The sequence below is a fragment of the Schistocerca cancellata genome, chromosome 2 (genome assembly GCF_023864275.1).
Source record: "Schistocerca cancellata isolate TAMUIC-IGC-003103 chromosome 2, iqSchCanc2.1, whole genome shotgun sequence".
Lineage (NCBI taxonomy): Eukaryota > Metazoa > Arthropoda > Insecta > Orthoptera > Acrididae > Schistocerca > Schistocerca cancellata.
Genome location: NC_064627.1, coordinates 143,469,470 through 143,483,547, shown reverse-complemented (window position 1 = coordinate 143,483,547; position 14,078 = coordinate 143,469,470). Strand labels below are relative to the sequence as shown.

The 14,078-nt window shown below is 42.4% G+C and overlaps 1 protein-coding gene across 1 annotated transcript in view; it reads right to left on the bottom strand.

Moving 5' to 3' along the window:
* The window catches only part of LOC126161435 (farnesol dehydrogenase-like), a 124,780-nt gene extending 121,114 nt beyond the window's left edge, over positions 1–3,666 (bottom strand). Inside the window, exon 1 of the mRNA XM_049917236.1 lies at positions 3,534–3,666. The gene's annotated coding sequence lies outside the window, so the exon portion shown is untranslated. The remainder of the gene's footprint in view (positions 1–3,533) is intronic.
* Positions 3,667–14,078: the final 10,412 nt, after the last annotated feature.

Genomic DNA, 14,078 nt, shown 5'->3' with positions numbered 1-14,078 from the left:
TCACCAATTCGTTGAAAGATTCCTCTCTCATTCTTAAACAATTCCGATAGTCAACAGGCTATGCTTCAAATACTATTAGCATGATAGTATGGCCGTGTGTAGAACGCCTTAAAAGCTACATTTTCGCTCGTCGCCGCTTCTTGTCGCTTTTCTTTTTGAAACATGTAGCGATTACATTCGTAGTACATGCGAGTTCTACATCATGAAGCTCTAACGGTCATAAAGACTCCCTTATACTGTTGTTACTAAGGAAGAAATGACTCATTTCAGTAACCAAATAAATAATGTTTAAGCTAACGAAGCTGTACAACAGCTATGATGTTTCACAGTTGTCAGTATGAGAAAAGAACAGAAAATTGAGTATGTGTTAGATGACGATCAATTTGGTTTTTGGAAAGGTAAAGGCATCATAGAGGCAATTCTGACGTTGCGGTTGATAGTGGGCGCAAGACTAAAGAAAAATCAAGACACGTTCATAGGATTTGCCGATCTGGAAAAAGCGTTCGACAATGTCAAGGCGTAAGATGTTAGAAATTCTGAGAAAAATACGTGTAAGCTACAGGGTGAGACGAGTAATACACAATATGTACAAGAGTCAAGAGGGACTAATACGAATGGACCGCTAAGAACGAAATGCTCGGATTAAAAAGGGTGTAAGACAGGGATGTAGTCTTTCGCCCTTACTGTTCAATCTCTACATCGAAGAAGCAATGATGGTAATAAATGAAAGGTTCAGAACAGAATAAAAATTCAAGGTGAAAGGATATCAATGATACGATTCGCTGATGACATTGCTATCCCGAGTGAAAGTGAAGAAGAATTAAATGATCCGCTCAGTAGAATGAACAGTGTAATGAGTATAGAATAAGGACTGACAGTAAATCGAAGAAAGACGAAAGTAATGAGAAGCAGCAGAAATTAGAACAGCGAGAAACTTAACATCAGGATAGATGGTCACGAAGTAGATGAAGTTAAGGTATTGTGTTACCTAGGCACCAAAGTAACCAATGACTGACGGCGCAAGGACATCAAAAGCAGACTAGCATTGGCAGAAAGGGCATTCCTGGCCAAGAGAAGTCTACTTGTATCAAAGATAGAAATTAATTCGAGGAAAAGATTTCTGGGAATGTACGTTTGGAGCACAGCATTGTATGGTACTGAGACATGGACTGTGGGACAACCGGAACAGAAGAGAAGCCAAGCAATTCACATATGGTGCTAAGGACGGATGTTGAAAATTAGGTGGACTGATAAGGTGAGGAATGAAGAGGTTCTGAACAGAATCGAAGAGAAAAGGAATATGTGGAAAACTCTGACAAGGGGAAGGGATGTGATGATAGACATCTGTTAAGACATCAGGGATGACATCCATGGTACTAGAGAGGGCTGTAGAGAGCAAGAACTGTAGAGGAAGAATACCTCCAGCAAATAATTGAGGACGTAGGTTGCAAGTGCTATTCTGAGATGGAGAGGTTAGCAATGGAGAGAAATTCGTGACGGGCCACATTAAACTAATCAGAAGACTGATGACTCAATAAAAAAAAGAAAAAAAAGTACGAGATATCGAAGGCACGCCATACTCACCAGTCACCACTAGGGTGACTTTCCAGCGATTTCTGTCGTAAAAGTGCTGGTTTTTGCGTTAATAAGTGATATATTGTTACAATATTAGCAGTTTACGGCGTTTTCGCAAATAATCATTTCATAATGGCATCAACGGACAGATTTCAAGTAATGTAGTTGCCCCTGTTAGTTAGAATTACAAGGTGTAGAACTGCACTTTCCACAGAATTCCATGGCGCTGCTACAGCTTCTGCGAGGGACGTGAACCACGAGAGCTTAACGGCAAAACACGTAGAAGGAAATCCTGCACTACGACACAGTAAAATAACTCAACTACGTGTTATATTAATCTTTGCAAATCTCAGGTGGAAATGCAAGCCAGTTGTACTGTGAACCTTTCATACCTTCTACGTAGTCACTAGCTAGACTGATGACACCTTCTGTTCGGGCGCTTAGGCCAGTATTACACTATCAAATTTCTTTGTCAAATATCTTTGTCAAACATATTTGATGGTGTAATAGGGAACTTCGTCAAATGTCGTCCGATATTTGATCAAATCTAGGGCCCCGCTGTAGATTTGATCAAAGAAGTCGCTTGTCTTCCGTTCGCTGCAATGTGACATGTTACCACGTGGAGCGCTAGCATCGCTGCAGCGTTCTGTCATCTGTAGTGTTTTTATAAATGAATGATGACTAACTGAAAACCTCAGCTGCCGACAGGTGTTGTTGATATACCTCGATGTGGACAGCTGAAAATGTGTGCCCCGACCGGGACTCGAACCCGGGATCTCCTGCTTGCATGGCATCCATCTGAGCCACCGAGGACACAGATGAATAGCGCGACTGCAGGGACTTATCCATTGCACGCTTCCCGTGAGACTCACATTCCCAACTGTCCACAATTCTACATATGTATTGTACGTTATAGACATTTGCCCAGCCACTCATTACTGGCGCACGCTTTGGCGATTCCCCTAAGAGTTTGGTCAACCTGTGCGCATTCGCACAGACGAAGGTCAATGGCTGGGTAGCCTTTAAGTATATATAGAAGACAGTAACTTGTTCTCGAAAGAACAGTTACTGTTGATGACCGTGCAGCTTTTCCCTGGAATAAATGATGACTAACGAGGTATATCAACAACACCTGTCGGCAGCTGAGGTTTTCAGTTAGTCATCATTCATTTATAAAAACTAATAAACAGGTACCGTACTTAATTGACTTGTTGAAAAACTGCTTTGTGGCACAACGTGAATAGAAGAATAGATCAGTTGGTAGCACACATCCTTAGGCATCAATAAATCCTAATTTTTTAAGGAGGGTAATGTAGGGAGGGGGGGGGGGGGGTGAGTAAAACTGTAAACAGAAAGACAAAGAACTGAATGAAGTAAGCAGGTTTAAAATGGAAGCAGGATGCAGTAGTTATGCAGATATGGAAGGGTACGTAAAGTGCACAAAGACAGTGCTTACAACAAGGAGGAAAGCGTATTAAACTCCGATTACCGTAAACCGAAACAGAAAAATGTAATTTTTCTAATATTTTGTTGAAGGGGTACTACAATTACGAAAAACTCTGATTCAAACTTAAGTGCTGATCAGAATTTATCTCTGACTGCAACATTAAGCAGTACATCCATTATCATATAAACTTTCATTTTCTTTTCGTAAATGTTATTCAAATCGTCAGCTCCAGGATCAGGTTGTGATGTCACTGAAACTGCGCAAAATACAGAAAAGTAACATTTCAGACAAAAAAAGATGTTCAGTGTACGAATGTTTTCAACGGCACTAAGCTTTTCCCAATTCTGCTATTGAAATTCCAAGCTGAGTTCATTTTCTCGGTAGATCTGAAGCATTTTTATATGTAGAAGCTGATTCTAACAACTACTCTCCGAGGAGTCATTGGTAACTCCCACGAGATGCTCAGAACCGCTTCATCACACAAGTCTGAAACAGTCATGTAGTACTGTACCTGCAGCAAGAGAACCTGTGGCGTAGCGCTGTCACACCAAGATGTCACGCAGGCTGCTGAATCACCACAGAGCACACAAGAGATGCAAGCAGTCTTCTTTGATCTTCATCTGCGACACTGCGTTCCTCGATAGCGTCGAGGAGTGACTACAGAGCGCTCTAGTGAGAGGACAGCGCATCTTGCAATCTCCGCCAGATGGTACTGCCATTGCATCGCTGCCAAAGAGTTGGTTATCTGTTCTTTATACGATCGTAAAATTGACGTCCGAATGATTCGCTTTTTTGAAGTGCAAATTGACAGTCTTTGTAACTAAAAACAATGGTGGAAACAATCTTACAGGGAAGAAAGTGTTGACGAAGATATGCGGGAGAGAAATCGCCACTGTGCTAAAATTAGCACGTCCTGGAAATCTATGTATAGCGGCGGAAGCTAAACTGACCTCCGAGGGGCAGACCTCGTGACGTTGTGGGTGCATCGAGCGCAAGGCAACTTCCTTACATCTGAAATCACTAACATGGTAAGCAGCTGAGTACAAAGTGAGAGCTGTGTAAATGATAATTCAAAACTCTTGTTGCTGCATCTGACAGCTGGTCTTACAAATTAAATATCGCTTAAGAGGAGAGCGCATTTGTGAATGTTGAAGTAATTTTATCCCTGTTTCACCATTTAATAAATACCGAAAAATAACAACTACAAATTTTATATGAAGTTGAAAAAAGTAAACGGCTGGATATTTTAGAATAACTGGAGATTTATGCAGCGAAACTGAAGGAAGTGGACAACCTCCTCAATGAGCAGAGTGAGTTTGAAACAACGCATATTTTAATATTTAGACGATGTATTCATTTGAGGAGTTCGGTTCGTCCTACCTGTGTGTTCCAGCTCATGATGGAGTCTCCCTACTGCAATTTGCCATCCAGGGACAATCTTCACTACTGAGAATCTGCCCAGCTGACGTTGACACGTCACAGACGGAAGAGGACTGCCAGCTGAATGCCGGTCCTGTCTTTCGCTCCTGTGTCGTCTCTTCTGAACGTACGAACAGTGGCATAAACATCTAGCAGCCCAAATTGGAGCACCATCAGCCAACGGAAACGTGTACCATAACAACTGCCTTGCTGTTACTTTCATTACATTAATCATCAACTTACTATTTCAACAGTTTGTACTATATTTTCATGTTTTTCGAATAACTAATTGAAGATTTAATGTAAATTTCGCGTGTTCTATGGTTGAACCATTTAAAGATTTGCCGTACATAGGATTCGCGCATCTAGTGCAGATAGTAGGGAAAGAAAAGTATACTTATCTGTATTAGGTTGGTGCATAAGTTCAGAGTGTTTTTCCATAAGTTTAATAAACACAACAGACACTCATAACAGAGACTTTAATCATCAATAATACATTCTTCTTCACTATTTACAGTAGTGTGCCAACACTGGGGTAACTTTTCAATTTCCTGACTGTAGAAATCACGTCGTTTAGAAGCGAAGAACTCGTGGAGCCATGTTCGGAGCATTTTTCCTTCCGGAAAGGAAGTTCGTTGAAGGTTGTTCGGTAGAGAGTGGAGAAGGTGAAAATAAGAGCGCGCAAGATCAAGTGAATCAGGTGGGTGCAGATTGACTTCTCAACCTAACTCCTGTATAGTGCTTTTTGTCAGTCTAGCAGAATGCGGGCGGGCGTTATCTTTGGTGGATGTACGGAGAATTTGTGTGGGGAGTTTCTGCTTTGTTTGGGCTCACCCATAGCTATCCTTATGTAAGCAAAAAGACACCTTCGTCACCGGGCATGGCTCTGAGCACTAAGGGACTCAACTGCTGTGGTCATCAGTCCCCCAGAACTCAGAACTAATTAAACCTAACTAACCTAAGGACATCACACACATCCATGCCCGAGGCAGGATTCGAACCTGCGACTGTAGCAGCAGTCCGGCTCCAGACTGGAGCGTCTAGAACCACACGACCACCGCGGCCGGCCTCACCGGGCATGGTCGGTGTTGTTCACGAACCAGTTGATGACGACCTAACAGAGATGCACATATGGCCACCAGCTGATTTTTGTTATTTTGACTTAAAGCATGCGTTACCCACACACCTGATTTTTGAACCACCCCATTGCATGTAAATATGATCACAGTTCGTCACATTTGCCTGTTCTCGAGTACACTGACGTAGATTAATGCGTTTACACGATCTTCCGGTCTTCTTGAACGTGGAAAGTCACTAATGTCAAAAAGATCCTGCTACAAACGAGAAAATCATTTCCTTTCAGTGCTCCGTCCAGTGGCATTTTCCCACGCATGGCGCAAATGTTTCGAGCTGCCTCCGATACTGTCACTCCTCTACTGGACTCAAACAAAAGGATATGCCGGAAATGTTCCGATTTCTCCACTTGGCATATTTTCTAGCGTCCACAGCTCCACTCTCTGTATCCAGATTACAAAATGACAATATGTAAAATCAAGTAGCAACAGTGAAGTACAAATAAAAAGTGACAATTGATCAATAATCCCATATCAACCGTAATACCAACACACGAAAAGTAAGCCACGTGGGGTTAGCCGTACGGTCTAAAGGTACGTTGTCCAAGACGCGACGCACACTAGCGACTGCGACGGGTCGCTACGTGACATCAGAAGTTGCCTGCTGGCGCATGCGCAGTTCGAGTTTGGGATGCGACACGCGACTCTTCCGGCAGCTGCCGCAGCACTGCACCAGTGAGCAGTGTTGCAATGGAAGTCGGACGACACAAAGACGTGCGGCTGCCAGAAAGATGTCGAGCTAGTCAAGGAAAAATGAAATGAGCCACTCACAGGACGTGATGCTCTGTGAGCTGGTCTTGCAGCATCCTTGCCTTTACGATTTGAAGAACCCTAAATATAAGGACACTTTGTTCAGAGACAGAATTTGGGAAGAAATTGGTGCACAGTTGAAACTGGCAGGTGAGTGAAATATATATTATTTTCCCATTAATGCAAATTTTTCAGTCGTGTCGCTATGATTTACCTACTACATCATATAAAAAATACAATTGATGGCAAGAGGATATTAAACTAATTTGAACGTTTTTTCGCTCTGTTGAAAAACGTAAATTTTTGACATTTGTTGGTTTTGTTAGGACGTCTACTTGGGTATCCTCATCCAGGTTCAGAAGAAAATACTAGAGGTGAGTATTTTATCCTCTTCCCAAGAATGAGAAGAAAACATATTGAAGGCAGCATGTCTTTACTTTTAAGAAACCTACAATTCATGGCATTTTAAATGAAATTGTCAAGAGCATATAGAGAAATATTAGTAACTCATACCGGAGAAATATATGACATCAAATAGTTTCATTAGGTCCAAATGTGTCAGCGAAACAAAACAAATGCATTCTCTATCGTGTGATGACCACATGATTCATGTTGCGTGTCGACAGAACTGGCGGCTAGTCGCGACGCTTCCGGAGATATATGAGCCCAAATCTCGGAAACGGAGATCGATATCATTCTGATCTCAACTTTAAAAATAATTTCTATATGTTAGATTCTTTTTATCGGCAGCGATGTATGACCTAACGTGAACCATACACAAAGTAGCCAGTGACCACATTTTTCACTGTACACAATTCAAATTTTATGCAGTATGTTAGTTGTAAATTAAGTATCGGAATAACTGTGACGAATATCGGGAAAATAGACACGTCATTATCAAGCTGTGATGTGAAACTGTAAGATACGCAAATATCAATTTTTTGTGGCTTTTACTTTCCTCATAATCGATAGAGAGGTAATATACAGCGAAAAAAACACGCAAAACCGGAAGAGATACTTTTCAATTTTTTAATGTAAAAGGAGAATCTGTATCGAAAAACTAACTCTGGGAGCCGATTTAACTTTGTTCCATTAACATACAGTATTTTTTACAGCAAGAAAATCGGAATTCTTATTTTTCTTAAGTATTTGAATCCGCCGCCGCCGACCAGAGCTTGGGAAACAGCGACACGACTCCTGTCGTGTTGCGGCCTTGTCGCTGTCTGCCACGGTGGGAAAAGAGGAAGGGGGAAGCGTCGTAGTCGCAGCCAACTGTCGCGTCTTGCACAACGTACCTTAAGGCGCTGCAGTTACGTACGAACTGTGCGGCTGGTCCCGGCGGAGGTTCGAGTCCTCCCTCTGTTTGTCCTTAGGATAATTTAGGTCAAGTAGTGTGTAAGCTTAGGAACTGATGACCTTAGCAGTTAAGTCCCATATGATTCCACACATATTTGAACGAAAAGTAAATGCTACGAATTTGTGCACCAACATAATATTTACACTGCGCAACAAAATTAAAGGATCACGTTTTCAAAACCCCATAATTGTTCCCCGTTGCGATGCGTGGGTTTGAAATGTGACTCAGAGGTGCCTACAACCTCCGTCTGTAATGGTTCAAAACCGTAGCGTGCTACGACGTCACCTTCGGGTTCAGCGACGCTTCAAACAAAGGAAAAAAGGCCACAGCTCAAGAAGTTCCCGTGAGCTGTAATGTAGGTTAATGATGTTACACTGGCACCGCATTTCACCACCATTCTGTCCAGAGCCACCGTAGGTGTGTCACTTGATAAGAAGGTCGTCACAGCTCTTCTTACCTACATTTCACTCCTTCCGTTGACGCCTTTGTGATTGGGGTCAGAACCGCGACACCCAACGGTGAAATCACGCGGTTTTCTTATGGATGTCCGAAAAAACATTTAAGGTACGCGCCGCTCAGAACCGACACGAAAATGTCTCAGGGGGTAACACAAAAGGCGTCAATGAAACCATTCCTTTCCTTGGTCCGTTGAGTCCCACACACTTCGCGTGGAGAACGATATTTCGCAGTGCGACGAGCAACAGGAAGATTTTCTTGACAATTTTTGGCAGTGCTGACACCCTCGGCTGTTCAGATCCTTCTCTAAGGACACTAAGGGGCTCAAACCACATTGAAAGTGATTGCGCCCCTTTCGAGTGCAGCGCGGCCGCAATTTTTGCTCTCGTGTACAGGCTGGAACCAATAGTGACCGGTGAAAACCATTCGACTAGAACGTCATCGGAAACATCAGCGGATACAAATACTTTTTCAACTAATCTGTTTTCCGCCCCTCCCCACCTCCCCTGTGACGAGAACTCGCGGGAGTGCAGCATCAACATGTGTTGAATAAAACGGCAAAGGGTTCCTCTAAGACCCCCAAGATCGGCAACACCCTCAGTGTAACCCACGCAACTTTTCTCAAGACATTAGGAACGTACCTGCCAGGGACGTTGACACCAGCCTGGTGGCTGCTCTAGCACCTGAAGGTAGGCAAACCGTACCAAAGGGATGTCAAAGGGGTGGCCTAACCCTAAGGCGCTGGACCAGCCGCCAGGCTGATTCGGCGTCGAAATTTCAGAAGGTACATTTTTAATGTACTCAACAAAGTTGCGCCGGTGGCACCGACGATGCTGCCGAATTTGAAGGTTTTAGAGGAAGTCCTTGTCATTTTATTCAGCACATGTTAGTGTTGCATTCCCTTGTGATTACACTACAGGAGGGCGACAAACAGGAAGGATGGGAAAGCTTAAGTACGCTTTGATGTTTCGGATCACGTTCAAATTCCGTCGAATGGTTCTGAACGGTTCCTATTGGTTCATCCTATGCACGAGGGCAAAAATGGCGGTCGCGCTGCACTCCAAAGGCGCAACCATGATCAATAGTGATGCAGCCCCCGCAATGTTCTTAGAGAGGGGTTGAAACGTCTGAGGGTGTCAGCAGTGTCAAAAGCTGTCAAGAATATCTTCCCATTGGTCATCGCAGTGCATTCTTTATAACAGCAGCCAACATAGATGTCGTTTTCGACCGCGAAATATGTGGAAATCAGCATCCCAAGGCAAACGGTGGTTTCATTGACGCCCTTTATGCCACACCCTAAGGTCTTTCCGTGTCGATTCTGAGCGGTGGTGTGTCTGAAGTGTTTTTCTCAGCCACCCATAAGAAAACCGCGATTTCAGCGTTGTGTGTCGCGGATGTGAACTCCATTGCAGATACTTCAAACAAGCGATGAAATGTGGATTAGAGTATCTGTGACGACATTCTCATCGTGTGACACGTCCACGGCGACGTTGGGAAGAATTGTGGTGAAATTTGGTGCCAATGTGACGTCATTAACCCTCCTTACATCTCACAAGAACTTTTGAGCGGTGGCTTTTTTTTTTCTTTTTTTCCATGCGTGAAAACACATTGCTGTTGAAGTCTCACGGAGCCCAATGGTGACTTCTCAGGACGTCTCGCTTTTGTACCATTACAGAGGGATTTTGTGGCCACCTTTGAAACAAATTTCAAACTAATGTGTTGCAGTGGGAGGCAATTACAGGGTTTCGAAAAAGTGAAGCTTTAATTCTGTTGCACAATGCATACAGGGTGAGTCACTAACTATTGACACCAAGAATAACTCCGAAAGTATGATAGGATCTGAAAGGTTTGTGGGACAAAAGTTGCATGGTACAACGGGGGCCATAATATGACGTTGGTTTTTTGTTGCTAGGTGGGGTTGTTTCAGAGATATGAAAGTCAACTTTGTATTTTTAAATGGGATGCTATAGGTCCATACTTATTTCCTGATAGCGGCTATCGAGACGAATGCAATGATGTGTGACAGTAAGGTGTCTGAAGGTCAATGAAGGTCACAAATGAGGCATGAACGTCCATTTACAGAAGGTGTTCGAAGTGACGACCATTGGTATCAATGCAGTGCTGCAATCTTCTTACCATAGGTTGAGAGGTATTCCTTATCACTTATCGAAGGACATGCTCTCAAATCTCTCTCGCGTATCTTCAGGTGTGGAATGTCTTTGTAAATAATGTCTTTTACGATACCCCACAAGAAAAAATCAAGAGGTGTCAAGTCTGGCGAACGAGCTGGCCACGACACATCTCCTCCGCGTCCAATCCAACGATTTGGGAATTGTCTCTGCAACTCATTTCTAGCCGTCAGCGAAAAGCGTGCCGGACACCCATCGTGTTGGCACCACATTGTGTTCCTTATTCCTAAAGGCATTTCTTCCAATAACAAACCTATTGTTTCTTGCAAGAATGTTGTGTACTTCCTACTGTAAGTAGGCTGTTTATATTTTCTTATGGGCAACGTTACGTAGCGCTCTGTATGAAGATCACTGGCTGTGCTGTGTGCAGTCTGTGGCTAGTTTGCATTGTTGTCTGCCATTGTAGTGTTGGGTAGCGGCAGCTGGATGTGAACAGCGCGTAGCGTTGCGCAGTTAGAGGTGAGCCGTCAGCAGTGGTGGATGTGAGGAGAGAGATGGCGGAGTTTTGAAATTACATATATTATGACTTGTGATGATATTAAGGTAAATACATTGTTTGTTCTCTATTAATATCTTTCATTTGCTAACTATCCCTATCAGTAGTTAGTGCCTTCCGTAGTTTGAATCTTTTATTTAGCTGGCAGTAGTGGCGCTCGCTGTATTGCAGTAGTTCGAGTAACGAAGATTTTTGTGAGGTAAGTGATTTCTGAAAGGTATAGTTTAATGTTACTCAGGGCCATTCTTTTGCAGGGTATTTGATAGTCAGATTGCGTTGCGCTAAAAATATTGTGTGTCAGTTTAAGCACAGTCTTGTATAATTGTTCTAAGGGGACGTTTCATATGTCGACCCTTAGCCAAGGATATCTCACTGGAATCTTCTGATTTTTTCTTGTAGTTTGTGTATTTAGTGTAGCTTTTGTTTATTGCTAGCGCATAATTATAGAGAGAATTTCCTTGGTAGTTGTGGTTTTTCATTGTTGCACAATAAAACAGTTGTGGCATGCATGTAGATTTGCACCAAGTATTTCGCAGCTGCAATTAACTAGATATTATTTTCAGTGCTATGTTAACGTGTTCTCTTATTTTTGCTCTTAAAATAGTGTTTTTCTGTGTTATCGTGTGAAATATTGTCACAATAATGGCGTGTGAAAAACGTAACACTAGGCTCCAAAGTAAACTGAGAAATAATAGTGACGACGAGCGTAGCTTATCAGCACCACTGTGTAGTGAATTAACAGACATTCCAAGTAGTAATTTGGTAATTGTGCATAGGGAAATGGAGCGGGCGGCAAATAATGGTGTAGACAGTGAAACAGGTTGTGAACAGGGAAGCATTATCGATCGATCGGTCGGCAACAGCTCGCCTCAGGAATCCGAAATGACAGAACACAATTTTACAAATACTGTAGATTTAGGTTTTGCGTCCGCACCGTTTTCTCAAATAAGTCAAGACACATTTTCAGCTTGTCAAAATGTGAATGTTGTCGGTGCAAATGCACTGCCGAAAAGCGTAGAGGAACAGATTCCAGACACTAATGCATTGTTATTACAACTAATGCAACAAATGGAACAAAATCAGAGACAAACACAGCAAAAGCTTCAAAAGTTAGACACAATGGAATAAAATCAGAGACAAACACAGCAACAGTTAGACACAATGGAACAAAATCTTCAAAAGTTAGACGCAATGGAACAAAATCTTCAAAAGTTAGACACCACACTTGAACAAACACGTGAAGATTTAACTACTGAGTTACATAACATTGAATCGAAATGTCAAATGTCTGTAATGACGTAAAAACACAAATTTGTGAGCATTTCCAACCTATTTTTTCGCGTCATGAAAATGCATTACAGAATCACGAAGCAGCCATAAAAGAACTGCAAACTATTGTTCATGAAAATCATGAGACCTTGCAGGCTAAAATGGACTCAGTTGCATCTACCGATTCGGTTACGCAACTTGCAAAAACTCAGGAAAACTTAAAGGACACAGTAGATACTCTGAAAATTGGTTCAGAAAGACACATGGAGGAAATTAGTTCATTATCAGAGAAAGTAGCTGAACTTTCGGATCAGGTCACTAACTTATCTATGAAGGTAGATGATAATCTAAATGACACAAGACCGGTAGTCTTTAATGACACAGAAGAGTGCGAACAAATTAGGAAACTGAAACAAAATCTGAATCAAATTAATACGCAACACCAAAGAGAAATCCGGGAAGTACAAGATCAGCTGACACAGGTAATACAAGAATTACATATTTCAGAGGACACTCGCACTCCAATACGGGAAGAGGGACATAGAAATACGGAACAGCCACAAAATAATAACACAGGGCATTTCGGTAATTATGAAAGAAATTGGCAATGTACACCGAATTTTGAGATGGAACCGCCGACACGACGTAACAATGACCGATATGCTACTCGCCGACACGATGATTTTGACAAAACGTTTAAGAATTCTGCCAACGACATTCATCCACAAGCGTGGCTCCATCAATTCTCTCATTGTTTTCCTCCCAACTGGTCATAGGAGCACAGGTTAGAATTTATGTGTGGCTACTTGGAGAATGAACCAGCTGTAAGAATGCGATCGGTCATTCACGATTGTCACAGTGAAGGAGAATTTTACCATGCGTTCCTCTCAGCATATTGGTCACAAGCTACACAAGACCGAGTAAAACATAGCATCATGATGATGAAACACTTTGAACAATCTGAATTTTCCAGTCTTGTCAAATATTTTGAAGACATGTTGCACAAGAATCAGTACCTGTCAAACCCATACAGCCCGTCAGAACTCATCCGCATTTGCTTAATCAAATTACCTGAACATTTACGTCATATTATTTTGGCAGGACGTTGCAAACACGACATTGAAGCTTTTCAGAGACTGTTACAAGAACTAGAAATTGACACTGACATTCGCGTAACGCGAAAACATGAACACAACAACTACAGGTCACATCCGTCGCAATTCCGCGATGAAAGAAATAATAACTGGACACAACAAGGCTATTCTCACAACACAAATCATGACCAAAACAGACACCACCCGTATGACAACCGTTGGCAGAGTAGTAATAATTACAGGGAAAGATCACCTCTCCGCGGTAATGACTATCACAGAGACAATCAGAGAAACAGACAATATGGGAACCAAAACAATTATTATCAAGGGAGACAATAACCTTAGACGCAACGGTCCAGCGCGCAGTTATAACTCAGGGAGAAATTCTCCACCACGTGACTGACAAGAAAGAAACTATGGAATCTACCGACATGACGACAGACGATATGATCGTAACGACAGACCTGAACTGCATCAGAACTGGCGGGATTCTCGTCACGGTGAATTTGTAGAAGTTAGGTCTCCAAATCCCAATAACGACGCGCGCCAACAAAGAGACAATAGGCAATGACTCACACCGCTGGCAGCCACAAGACGTACTTATGAAACTGACGACACAGCTGCTGTAGCTAGTAATTACGTAAAAATGGAAGACATTAGGGACATCTTACTCCAGTAACACGACGTAACACATAACAACATTGCATATCCTGTGATTCACATTACTGTAAATGACGTAAAATTTACGGCAGTACTTGACTCTGGCAGTCCCATTTCAGTAATTAGTGAAACAGCTTTTAGCAAATGCAACAAATCGAACGATTGCCCCACACTTCCGTTACGTAAGATTAAATTACAAGGTGCAATCTTTGGAAAAAGTGTAGATGTACGCC